At 52.8% G+C, this 12,878-nt stretch overlaps 1 protein-coding gene across 9 annotated transcripts in view; it reads right to left on the bottom strand.

Annotated features, from left to right (window-relative positions):
- Positions 1-12,064, bottom strand: part of LOC147107224 (NAD-dependent protein deacetylase sirtuin-3-like) — a 68,894-nt gene extending 56,830 nt beyond the window's left edge. For 3 of the 9 annotated variants that reach the window (XM_086008440.1, XM_086008439.1, XM_086008432.1), the window contains exon 1: positions 11,528-11,628. The gene's annotated coding sequence lies outside the window, so the exon portion shown is untranslated. Of the gene's footprint in view, positions 1-3,238; positions 3,315-11,091; positions 11,402-11,490; positions 11,629-11,840 lie in introns of those variants that run through there. The other 6 variants (XM_086008436.1, XM_086008433.1, XM_086008438.1 and 3 more) reach the window with 6 other exon arrangements.
- Between the last annotated feature and the right edge of the window lie 814 nt (positions 12,065-12,878).

A 12,878-nucleotide genomic window follows, 5' to 3' on the forward strand; every position in this document is an offset into this window, starting at 1 on the left:
GACCCGAGACCCCGAGACCGGAGACCCCGAGACCGGAGGCCCCGAGACCCCGAGACCGGAGACCCCGAGACCGGAGACCCCGAGACCGGAGACCCCGAGACCGGAGACCCCGAGACCCCGAGACCCCGAGACCCCGAGACCGGAGACCCCGAGACCCCGAGACCCGAGACCGGAGACCCCGAGAGACCGGAGACCCCGAGACCGGAGACCCCGAGACCCCGAGACCGGAGACCCCGAGACCGGAGACCCCGAGACCGGAGACCCCGAGACCCCGAGACCCGAGACCGGAGACCCCGAGAGACCGGAGACCCCGAGACCGGAGACCCCGAGACCCCGAGACCGGAGACCCGGAGACCCGGAGACCCCGAGACCGGAGACCCCGAGATCCCGAGACCCCGAGACCGGAGACCCCGAGACCGGAGACCCCGAGACCGGAGACCCCGAGACCCCGAGACCCGAGACCCGAGACCGGAGACCCCGAGAGACCGGAGACCCCGAGACCCCGAGACCGGAGACCCCGAGACCGGAGACCCCGAGACCGGAGACCCCGAGACCCCGAGACCCGAGACCCGAGACCCCGAGAGACCGGAGACCCCGAGACCCCGAGACCGGAGACCCCAAGACCCCGAGACCGCGAGACCCCGAGACCCCGAGACCCCGAGACCGGAGACCCCGAGACCCCGAGACCGGAGACCCCAAGACCCCGAGACCGGAGACCCCGAGACCCCGAGACCGGAGACCCCGAGACCCCGAGACCCGAGACCCGAGACCGGAGACCCCGAGACCCCGAGACCGGAGACCCCGAGACCGGAGACCCCGAGATCCCGAGACCGGAGACCCGAGACCCCGAGACCGGAGACCCCGAGCCCCGAGACCCCGAGACCGGAGACCCCGAGACCGGAGACCCCGAGACCGGAGACCCCGAGACCCGAGACCCCGAGACCCGAGACCGGAGACCCCGAGACCAGAGACCCCGAGACCGGAGACCCCGAGACCCCGAGACAGGAGACCCCGAGACCGGAGACCCCGAGACCCCGAGACAGGAGACCCCGAGACCGGAGACCCCGAGACCGGAGAACCCGAGTCCGGAGACCCCGAGACCAGAGACCCCGAGTCCGGAGACCCCGAGACCGGAGACCCCGAGTCCGGAGACCCCGAGACCGGAGACCCCGAGACCCGAGACCGGAGACCCCGAGACCGGAGACCGGAGACGTCAAGACCGGAGACTGGAGACCCCGAGACCCGAGACCCCGAGACCGGAGACCCCGAGACCGGAGACCCCGAGACCCCGAGACCGGCGACCCCGAGACCGGAGGTCTGGCGTGGTGTCCAGATGACATCACCGGAGCGACCTTTCAATGTTAACGTGACCCCGGCTGGTCTGGGGATTCTGTCTGCCCCGGGTCTACAAAATCAGAAGTGGCAGTGGGTGGGAACGGTTTGGGAACAGTTTGGGAACAGATCGGGAACAGTTTGAGATCAGTTTAGGAATGTTTCAGGATTCGTTCGGGATCAGTTTGGGAATGGTTTAGGATCGGTTTGGGAATGGTTTGGGATCGGTTTGGGAATGGTTCGGGATCGGTTCAAGATCTGTCAGGGAATGGTTCGGGATCGGTCTGGGAATGGTTCGGGATCAGTTTGGGAATGTTTCGGGATCGGTTTGGGAATGGTTCGGGATCAGTTTGGGAATGTTTCGGGATTTTGGGGAATGGATCGGGATCAGTCTGGGGATTGGTTCGGGATTGTTTTGGGAATGGTTCAGGATCGGTCAGGGAATGGTTCGGGGTCGGTCTGGGAATGGTTCGGGATCGGTTTGGGAATGGTTCGGGATCGGTTTGGGAATGGATCAGGATCGGTCTGGGGATTGGTTCGGGATCGGTCTGAGAATGGTTTGGGATCGGTCTGGGAATGGTTTGGGATCAGTCTGGGAATGGTTCGGGGTTGGTCTGGGAATGGTTCAGGATCGGTTTGGGAATGGTTCGGGATCAGTTTGGGAATGGTTCGGATCGGCTCGGGAATGGTTTGGGATCGGTCTGGGAATGGTTCGGGATCAGTCTGGGAATGGTTCAGGATTGGTCTGGGAATGGTTCGGGATCGGTCTGGGAATGGTTTGGGATCAGTCTGGGAATGGTTCGGGATCGGTCTGGGAATGGTTCGGGATCGGTTTGGGAATGGTTCGGGATCGGTCTGGGAATGGTTTGGGATCAGTCTGGGAATGGTTCGGGATCGGTCTGGGAATGGTTCGGGATCGGTTTGGGAATGGTTCGGGATCAGTCTGGGAATGGTTCGGGATCGGTCTGGGAATGGTTTGGGATCAGTCTGGGAATGGTTCGGGATCGGTCTGGGAATGGTTCGGGATCGGTTTGGGAATGGTTCGGGATCGGTCTGGGAATGATTCGGGATCGGTCTGGGAATGGTTCGGAAATGGTGCAGTATTACAGTCGTGATTTGAACCTCCCGCACTCCCTGTTCCTGCCGATTGGGCTGGGTTAAAATCGCACCTGTCGTGTGAGCCCCGCTTGACACACTGCGAGAAACGGGTGTGAAGTGTAAAAGGGGGACACTGTGCCCGAGAGGCATTTGCCCCTTTTCCCGCTGCACTGAGCCCTGGATATAGATGCTCAGGGGGTCCAATATAGAAGAAACATGCCCTCAGATTCACGGTGGGTGTGAGGCAGAAATCACTTTGTGACAGTAGTAGACTTGTAATAGGACCTTGCCCAGTCTCCCTGAATCTCTGAGATCATCTCGTCAGGAACTGAACTGCCGAGAGTCTCCGGCCTGGGATTTCCGCTTTAGTGTAACCGGGTGGGATTTCCGCTCATTTACATATCGCGCCGTCCACTCCTGCAGCAAGACTCGGTCACCTTCGTTAGCTCCCAGTCCCCCACGGACTCAAATTTACCTTTATCATCCTGAGTTTAAATTCCTCCTTGACCTCGCCCCGCCCTATCTCTGTGACCTCCTCCAGTGCAGCATCCTTTCCCAAACTTCCCATTCCTTTAACTCCAGCCTCTTGAGCATCCACACAACCTGAGCCCACCATTGGCGGCCGTGCCTTCAGCTGTCTAAGACCCACTCTCTGGAGTTCCCTCCCTAAACCTCCCCGCCTCTCCTTAAAACCCATCTATTTATCCAAACTCTGTCCTCCTAATCTCTCCCTCTTGGCTGGTGTCCATTTCTATTCCTTACTTCTCTCTGACGTGCTTTAGAACGGTTTATTCAACATTAAACTCACTGCATCAATGTGTTACTGCTGTTAAAAGTTTTTTGAATTTGGAGCCAAAATCAATGCAATCGATCGCTCAACACTCAGCGTTGCTATGACACCTATTATGGAAATATAATAATAATTAGCATTTAATTACAATACAGCTGCCTGAATATGGGTGAATGTATCATCGAGTCTGGATCTTCTGGTGGGAAATCCTGGGAAATATGAAAGTCTTAAGAACATAAGAACATAAGAATTAGGAGCAGGAGTCGGCCATACAGCCCCTCGAGCCTGCTCCGCCATTCAATAAGATCGTGGCTGATCTTTGACCTCAACTCCACTTTCCCGCCCGGTCTCCATATCCCTCGATTCCCCTAGAGTCCAAAAATCTATCGATCTCAGCCTTGAATATACCCAATGACTGAGCCTCCACAGCCCTCTGGGGTAGAGAATTCCAAAGATTCACCACCCTCTGTGTGAAGAAATTTCTTCTCATCTCAGTCCTGAATGGCCTACCCTTTATCCTGAGGCTGTGGCCCCTGGTTCTAGACTCCCCAGCCAGGGGAAACATTCTCCCAGCATCCACCCTATCAAGCCCAGTAATAATTTTGTATGCTTCAATGAGATCCCCTCTCATTCTTCTGAATTCAAGAGAATACAGGCCTAGTTTACTCAATCTCTTCTCATATGACAGTCCCGCTATCCTAGGAATCAATCTTGTGAACCTTTGTTGCACTCCCTCTATGGCAAGTATATCCTTCCTTAGGTAAGGAGACCAAAATTGTACACAGTACTCCAGGTGTGGTCTCACCAAGGCCCTATATAATTGGAGTAAGACTTCTTTACTCCTGTACTCAAATCCTCTTGTAATGAAGGCCAGCATAGCATTTGCCTTCCTAATGGCTTGCTGCACCTGCACATTCACTTTCAGTGACTCATGTACAAGGACACCCAGGTCCCTTTGAGCATCTGCATTCTCCAATTTTTCACCATTTAGGAAATACTCTGCCTTTCTGTTTTTTCTACCAAAGTGGATAACTTCACATTTATCCACATTATATTCCATCTACCATGTTCTCGCCCACTCACTGAGCCTGTCGAGATCCCCTTGAAGCCTCTTCACATCCTCTTCACAACTGCCACTGCCACCTAGCTTTGTATCATCAGCAAATTTGGAAATGTTACATTTAGTCCCCTCTTCCAAATCATTGATATAGATTGTGAATAGCTGGGGCCCAAGCACCGATCCTTGCGGTACCCCACTATTAACAGCCTGCCATCCTGAAAAAGACCTGTTTATCCCTACCCTTTGTTTTCTGTCTGTTAACCAATTCTCAATCCATGCTGGTATATTACCCCCAATTCCATGTGCCCTAATTTTGTTCACCAACCTCTTGCGTGGGACCTTATCGAAGGCCTTCTGAAAATCCAGATACACCACATCTACCGGTTCCCCTTTGTCTACTCCACTAGTTACATCCTCAAAGAACTCCAATAGGTTTGTCAAACAGGATTTCCCTTTCATAAATCCATGTTGACTCTGCCCAATCTTACTATTAATTTCTAAGTGCCCAGTTATTGCATCCTTTATAATAGATTCCACCATTTTCCCAACTACTGATGTGAGGCTAACAGGTCTGTAGTTCCCCGTTTTCACTCTCCCTCCTTTCTTAAATAGCGGGGTTACATTTGCTATCCTCCAATCTGTAGGAACCATTCCAGAATCTATAACATTTTGGAAGATGACAACCAAGGCGTCCAGTATTCCAATGGCCACCTCTTTCAAAACCCTAGGATGTAGGACATCCGGTCCTTGGGATTTATCGACTTTTAGTCCCATTAATTTTGCTCGTACTGTTTTTTTACTAATAATAATTTCTTTAAGTTTCTCATTCTTGTCACACCCTTGGTTTTCTCATATTTCTGGGAGGTTTTTTGTATCTTCCTTCGTGATGACAGAAACAAAGTATTTATTTAATTTCTCTGCCATTTCCTCATTCCCCTTTATAAATTCTCCCGTCTCTGACTGTAAAGGACCTACATTTACCTTCGCCAGTCTTTTCCTTTTCACATACCTATAGAAGCTTTTAAAAACGTTTTTATATTTTTCGCTAGTTTGTGCTCATATTCCATTTTCCCTTTCTTTATCAATTTCTTGGTTCCCCTTTGCTGATTTCTAAAAAGACCCCAATCCTCAGGCTAATCACTTTTTCTGGCAACTTTATAAGCTTCCTCCTTTGACTTAATACTAGCTTTAATTTCTTTTGTTAGCCATGGTTGGATCACTTTTCCTTCTGGGTTTTTATGCCCTAGAGGAATATATGTTTGTTGCAAATTATGCATTATTTCCTGGAATGTTAGCCATTGTATGTCCACCTTCATACCTTTTAGTGTAGTCTCCCAATCTACCATGGCCAACTTGTCCCTCATACCCTTGTAGTTTCCTCTGTTTAGATTGAAGACCTTAGTTTCAGATTGGACTACATCACTCTCAAACTTAATGTAAAATTCAAGGACTCTGCGCGCACGCGTTGAACTTCCTTCTTTTTGACAGGTTTGCCCGTGTGTAAGGGCCTGAACTTTTTAGAAATATAAAATGGAGGCGTAAGGACTTGATTCTTTAAGGTAAGTGGTCTATTATTTAAAATTATTACATTTTTTCCACAGCTTCATTGTTTTTAAGGACTTTACAGTAAGGTAAGTTTATTTTTAGACCCGATTTCTTAAAATATTATTTTTTTCAAAAATTTTATTAATTGTTTAAAATAGTTTTTTTAAGTTATTTATAGTTTATTTAACTATTGGGATGTTTTTTATAATTTTATTTAAAGTTAAACTAGTCTTTTGGGCGCCTGTACTTTTCATGAGTTTGACAGTTCTTACTGTCAAACTCATGAATGAAGTTTCCCATCCCCTGATTGGCTGCCCAGTGCTCGCCTGATCCCAGCCGGCACATCGCACTAACTACGCCGCTGGATCAGGTAAGCACATCGCGCCGACATCAGAACCGGGCCAGTGACAGGAATTCCAAGCAGGCCCAGGCTTCAGATGTCGGCGCGCCGGGTGAGTGCACATCGGGGGCTTGCACGCGCGGCAAGCACCCGATCCTAATTTCTGGCCCATTATGGTCACTTCTCCCTAAAGGCCCCTTTACCACAAGATTATTGATTAGCCCTTTCTCATTACAGAGTACCAGATCCAGAATAGCCTATTCCCTGGTTGGTTCCTGCACATACTGATCTAGGAAACCAACTCGCATGCATTCCAAGAATTCGTCCTCCACACCATTAATGGTAATTTGATTTGCCCAGTCAATATGTAGATTAAAGTCCCCCATGATTACCGTATTGCCCTTGTTACATGCACTTCTAATTTCTTGATTGATACTGTGCCCTACATTACCATTACTGTTTGGTGGCCTATACACAACTTCCACCAATGTTTTCCGCCCTTTGCTGTTTCTTAGCTCCACCCAAACTGTTTCCAGTTCTACGTCACGATCTGCCGAGCCAAGATCTTTTATCTCTACCGTACCAAGCTCATCCCTTATTAACAGCGCTACGCCACCTCCTTTTCCTTTTTGTCTGTCCTTCCTAAATGTTGAGTACCCTGGAACATTCAGTTCCCAGCTTTGGTTACCCTGCAACCATGTCTCTGTAATGGCAATTACAACATACCCATTTACTTCTATTTGTACCATTAATTCATCCACCTTGTTGTGAAAGCTATGTGTATTTAGATAAAGTGCCTTCAACTTTGCCTGTTTAATATTTTTCTGCACTTTGATCCTCTTTACTGTTGGCCTTTGTTTACACTCCCTACTAGTTTTGCTGACTATTTTTCTAACTTGCACTTCCAGCTTTGTTTCTCTCTGTTCTGGGCCCACACTTAGGTTCCCAGCCCCCTGACAAACTAGTTTAAATCCATCCCAACAGCACTAGCAAACCCCCCTGCGAGGATATTGGTCCCGGTTCTGCCAAGGTGTAACCCGTCCAGCTTGTACAGGTCCCACCTTCCCCAGAATCGGTCTCAATGCCCCAAGAATTTAAATACCTCTCTCCTACACCATCTCTCCAGCCACGCATTCATCTGGTCTATTCTCCTATTTCTGCTCTCGCTAGCACGTGGCACTGGGAGTAATCCTGAGATTACTACCTTTGAGGTCCTGCTTTTTAATTTATTTTCTAGCTCCCTATATTCGGCTTGCAGGACCTCATCCCTCTTTCTACCCATGTCGTTGGTACCGATATGGACCATGACCTCTGACTGTTCACCCTCCCCTTCAGAATGCCCTGCAGCCGCTCAGTGACATCCTTGACCCTGGCACCAGGGAGGCAACATACCATCCTGGAGTCACGTCTGCGGCCACAGAAACATCTATCTGTTCCCCTTACGATAGAATCCTCTATCACTATTGCTCTCCCACTCTGTTTCCTCCCCTCCTGTGCAGCTGAGCCACTCGTAGTGCCACGGACTTGGCTCTTGCTGCATTCCCCGGAGAAACCATCTCTCCCAGCAGTATCCAAAACGGAAAATCTGTTGGAGAGGGAGATGGACCCAGGGGACTCCTGCACTGCCTTCCTAGTTCTTTTACTCTGTCTGGCGGTCACCCATTCCCTGTCTGCCTGTGCACTCTTTACCTGCGGTGTGACCACCTCGTTAAACGTGCTATCCACGAAGATCTCAGCTTCGCGGATGCTCCACAGTGACTCCAGCCGCAGCTCCAGCTCTGAAACGCGGATTTCGAGTAGCTGCAGCTGGAGACACTTCCTGCACACATGTTTGCCCTGGACACCGAAAGTCTCCCTGACTTCCCACATAGCACAGGAGGAGCACTCCACACTGCCGAGCTGCCCTGCCATGTCCTACCCTTAATTTACTCCCTTTACTTCCTTTAAATTAAAGAATATTAAATACACCTTACTTCACTTTAAACACTACTTACTCTAAACTAGAGACCTTACTTTGACTTTAACGACTGGACTGTAGAAATACTCACCAGGTCCTACTTACCAATCAGCTCCTTCCCTGGTTATGACGTCACTTTTAATCTCTGACGCCACTTTCGAATGTTGCTTGTTGAGGGCCGCGCTCACTGCTGCTCCCAATAGTCATCTCAGTCTTAAAAGGCTGACCCCTTGTCCTGAGACTGTGCCCCCTGGTTCTAGACTCTCCAGCCAGGGGAAACAACCTCTCAGCATCGACCCTGTCAATCCCCTCAGAATCTTATGTTTCAATGAGATCACCTCTCATTCTTCTAAACTCCAGAGAGTATCGGCCCATTCTACACAATCTCTCATCATAGGACAACCCTCTCATCCCAGGAATCAATCTAGTGAACCTTCGTTTCACCGCCTCCAAAGCAAGTATAAAATAAGGAACCAGAACCATGCCCAGTACTCCAGGTGTGGTCTCACCAAGGCCCTGTACAATTGTAGCAAGACTTCCTTACTCTTACACTCCAACCCCCAACTTGCAATTATATAGCGCCTTTCATGACCTCAGGACATCCCAAACGCTTTACAGCCAATGAAATACTTTTGAATTGTAGTCACTGTTGTAATGTAGGAAATCTGCATACAGCAAGCTCCCACAAAAAGCAATTCGATAATGAGCAGATAATCTGGTTTTAGGTGTTGGTTCAGGGATAAATATTGACCAGGACACCGGGAAGAACTTCCCTGCTCTTCTTAGAATAGTGTCATGGGATCTTCTACATTCACCTGAGAGGGCAGACGGGGCCTCGGTTTAACGTCTCATCCGAAAGATGGCACCTCCGACAATGCAGCTCTCCCTCAGTACTGCCCCTCCGACAGTGCAGCGCTCCCTCAGTACTGCACCTCCGACAATGCAGCACTCCCTCAGTACTGCCCCTCCGACAGTGCAGCGCTCCCTCAGTACTGCACCTCTGACAGTGCGCCGCTCCCTCAGTACTGCCCTTCCGACAGTGCAGCGCTCCCTCAGTACTGCCCCTCCGACAGCGCAGCGCTCCCTCAGTACTGCCCCTCCAGCAGTGCGGAGCTCCCTCAGTACTGCCCCTCCAGCAGTGCGGCGCTCCCTCAGTACTGCCCCTCCGACAGTGCAGCGCTCCCTCAGTACTGCCCCTCCAGCAGTGCGGAGCTCCCTCAGTACTGCCCTTCCGACAGTGCAGCGCTCCCTCAGTACTGCCCCTCCGACAGTGCGGCGCTCCCTCAGTACTGCCCCTCCAGCAGTGCGGAGCTCCCTCAGTACTGCCCCTCCAGCAGTGCGGAGCTCCCTCAGTACTGCCCCTCCGACAGTGCAGCGCTCCCTCAGTACTGCCCCTCCAGCAGTGCGGAGCTCCCTCAGTACTGCCCCTCCGACAGTGCGGCGCTCCCTCAGTACTGCCCCTCTGACAGTGCAGCGCTCCCTCAGTACTGCCCCTCCGACAGTGCAGCACTCCCTCAGTACTGCCCCTCCGTCAGTACAGCGCTCCCTCAGTACTGCCCCTCTGACAGTGCAGCGCTCCCTCAGTACTGCCCCTCCGACAGTGCGGCGCTCCCTCAGTACTGCCCCTCCGACAGTGCGGCGCTCCCTCAGTACTGCCCCTCCGACAGTGCGGCGCTCCCTCAGTACTGCCCCTCCGACAGTGCGGCGCTCCCTCAGTACTGCCCCTCCGACAGTGCGGCGCTCCCTCAGTACTGCCCCTCCGACAGTGCGGCGCTCCCTCAGTACTGCCCCTCCGACAGTGCGGCGCTCCCTCAGTACTGCCCCTCCGACAGTGCGGCGCTCCCTCAGTACTGTCCCTCCGACAGTGCGGCGCTCCCTCAGTACTGTCCCTCCGACAGTGCGGCGCTCCCTCAGTACTGCCCCTCCGACAGTGCGGCGCTCCCTCAGTACTGCCCCTCCGACAGTGCGGCGCTCCCTCAGTACTGCCCCTCCGACAGTGCGGCGCTCCCTCAGTACTGTCCCTCCGACAGTGCGGCGCTCCCTCAGTACTGTCCCTCCGACAGTGCGGCGCTCCCTCAGTACTGCCCCTCCGACAGTGCGGCGCTCCCTCGGTACTGCCCCTCCGACAGTGCGGCGCTCCCTCAGTACTGTCCCTCCGACAGTGCGGCGCTCCCTCAGTACTGCCCCTCCGACAGTGCGGCGCTCCCTCAGTACTGTCCCTCCGACAGTGCGGCGCTCCCTCAGTACTGCCCCTCCAACAGTGCGGCGCTCCCTTAGTACTGCCCCTCCGACAGTGCGGCACTCCCTCAGTACTGCCCCTCCGACAGTGCGGCGCTCCCTTAGTATTGCCCCTCCGACAGTGCGGCGCTCCCTCAGCACTGCACTGGGAGTGTCAGCCTGGATTATGGGCTCAAGTCTCTGGAGTGGGGGGTGAGAGAGGAGCCAATGGATCAACCGTCCCAGGTCACTGAACTTACTCAAGCTGAGAATCTAGCCTGCCATCTTTGGACAATGCGTTTGAGAAACGTCTATTAATTTGTTTAAATATCCACGATGCAATGGCAGGACCTGCGGTAGCACATGATGTCATCAGGTACTAAATGATACCCAAATGTTTGCTCTCATCACGGTGAGGCCCCTTTAACAGGAGGGGTCAAACTGTGAGATGGCGGCGCGAGCCTTGCCCGCACAATGAGACCAGACATCACAACAGGTTTGTAAACTGTGTCAATTTGAGGCAGGAGGCAGAACAACCAGTTGCAGTGAAGGAAAGGGAGCTGCACGGACTGTGACTAACGGCTGATCTATCGAGGAGTGAATGTCATCAGAGAATCTTACAGCACAGAAGGAGTCCATTCGGCCCATCGTGCCTGTGCCGGCTCTTTGAAAGAGCTCTCCAATTAGTCCCAGTCCCCCCTGCTCTTTCCCCAAAGTCCTCCCTGTCTCCAGGGCTGTGTTCTCACTCCCACCTTGTTGGATTCTATATTTTCTCACTCTGATTTCCTGCAGCCTCTGCGCTCCTGACTCTAGGTTGCAGCTCACCCACTCGCTGCATTGTGATCCTTTAGAGACAGAGTGAAGGGATTAAAATACATTCCAAAAACAGCCATCATCAACGGGAGAGAAAGATGAGCAGAGAGAGGCCAGAGTATGAGCGATCTAAACCTGACAGTCAGGGTTATTTCAGACACCGACACAATGTGAATTATCCAGAGCTGTGGGTTAAATTTCACCGTTAGTTACAGCAATGTGAAATAATATAGGGAAAGAAATCCAGGCCAGTGGCATCATCCCCACCCCAGGAAACAAAGACAACATAACCCCATAAATAGCCCATCCTGAAACTGCTAACAGGGCTGCAGAAATACCGGCTCCTCACTCCCCAGCCTCAGTGACGGTATTTACCTCTTGCTGTGCCCTGTGACTGACAGTCACCGTCTGAACACAGAGCTGGCGTCACATGATTCCTCCCCTGAGGAAATGGTTTCACCTACCGTAACGTCCCAAAGAGCAGCACACCCAGAACCAAACCATCCTAACCCTAAACCACCCCAACCCTAACCCTAACACAGAACCAAACCACTGTAGCCCTAACCCTAACCCTAAACCACCCTAACCCTGAGCCTGACCCTAACCTTAAACCACCTGATCCTAAACCAGCTCTTTCAAAGGCACTGTAGCATTAAAGTTGCCAACTCATAAATTTATAGAAACTTACAGCACAGAAGGAGGCCATTCGGCCCGTTGTGCCTGTGCCGCCTCTTTTAAAGAACAGTCGTGCTCAGTCCCACATCCCGAACCCGGATCCGAACCCGAACCCAGACCCGAACACGGACCCGAACCCGAACACAGAACCGAATCCGAACCCAGACCCGAACACAGACCCGAACCCGAACCCGAACACAGAACCGAATCCGAACCCAGACCTGAACCCAGACCCGAACCCAGACCCGAACCCGAACCCGAACCCAGACCCAGACCCGAACACAGACCCGAACCCAGACCCGAACCCGGACCCGAACCCAGAACCGAATCCGAACCCAGACCCGAACCCGGACCTGAACCCAGACCCGAACCCGAACCCAGACCCGAACACAGACCCGAACCCAGACCCGAACCCGGACCTGAACCCAGACCCGAACCCAGAACCGAACCCAGACCCAGAACCGAACCCGAACCCAGACCCGAACCCAGACCCGAACCCGAACCCAGACCCGAACCCGGACCTGAACCCAGACCCAAACCCAAACCCAGAACCGAACCCGAACCCAGACCCAGAACCGAACCCGAACCCGGACCTGAACCCAGACCCGAACACAGACCCGAACCCAGAACCGAACCTGGACCTGAACCCAGACCCAAACCCGAACCCGAACACAGACCCGAACCCGGACCCAAACCCAGACACGAACCCGGACCTGAACCCCAACCTGATCCCGGACCTGAACCCAGACCCAAACCAAAACCTGGACCCAGACCCGAACCCGAACCTGAACCTGGACCTAAACCGAACCCAGATCCGAACCCAGACCTGAACCCAGACCCAAACCCGGACCCGAACCTGAACCGAAACCCAAACACAGACCCGAACCCGAATTCGAACCCGGACCTGAACCCCAAACTGGTCCCGGACCCAAACCTGAAGCCGGACTCAAACCTGAACCCGGACCTGAACCCCAACCTGATCCCGGACCTGAACCCGGACCCGAACCCAACTGGGAAAATCCCAGCCGGTGTCTCTGGTTGAGGAATGGGG

The sequence above is a fragment of the Somniosus microcephalus genome, chromosome 15 (genome assembly GCF_052327205.1).
Source record: "Somniosus microcephalus isolate GS21.2 chromosome 15, FLI_Smic_1.0, whole genome shotgun sequence".
In the NCBI taxonomy this organism is placed as follows: domain Eukaryota; kingdom Metazoa; phylum Chordata; class Chondrichthyes; order Squaliformes; family Somniosidae; genus Somniosus; species Somniosus microcephalus.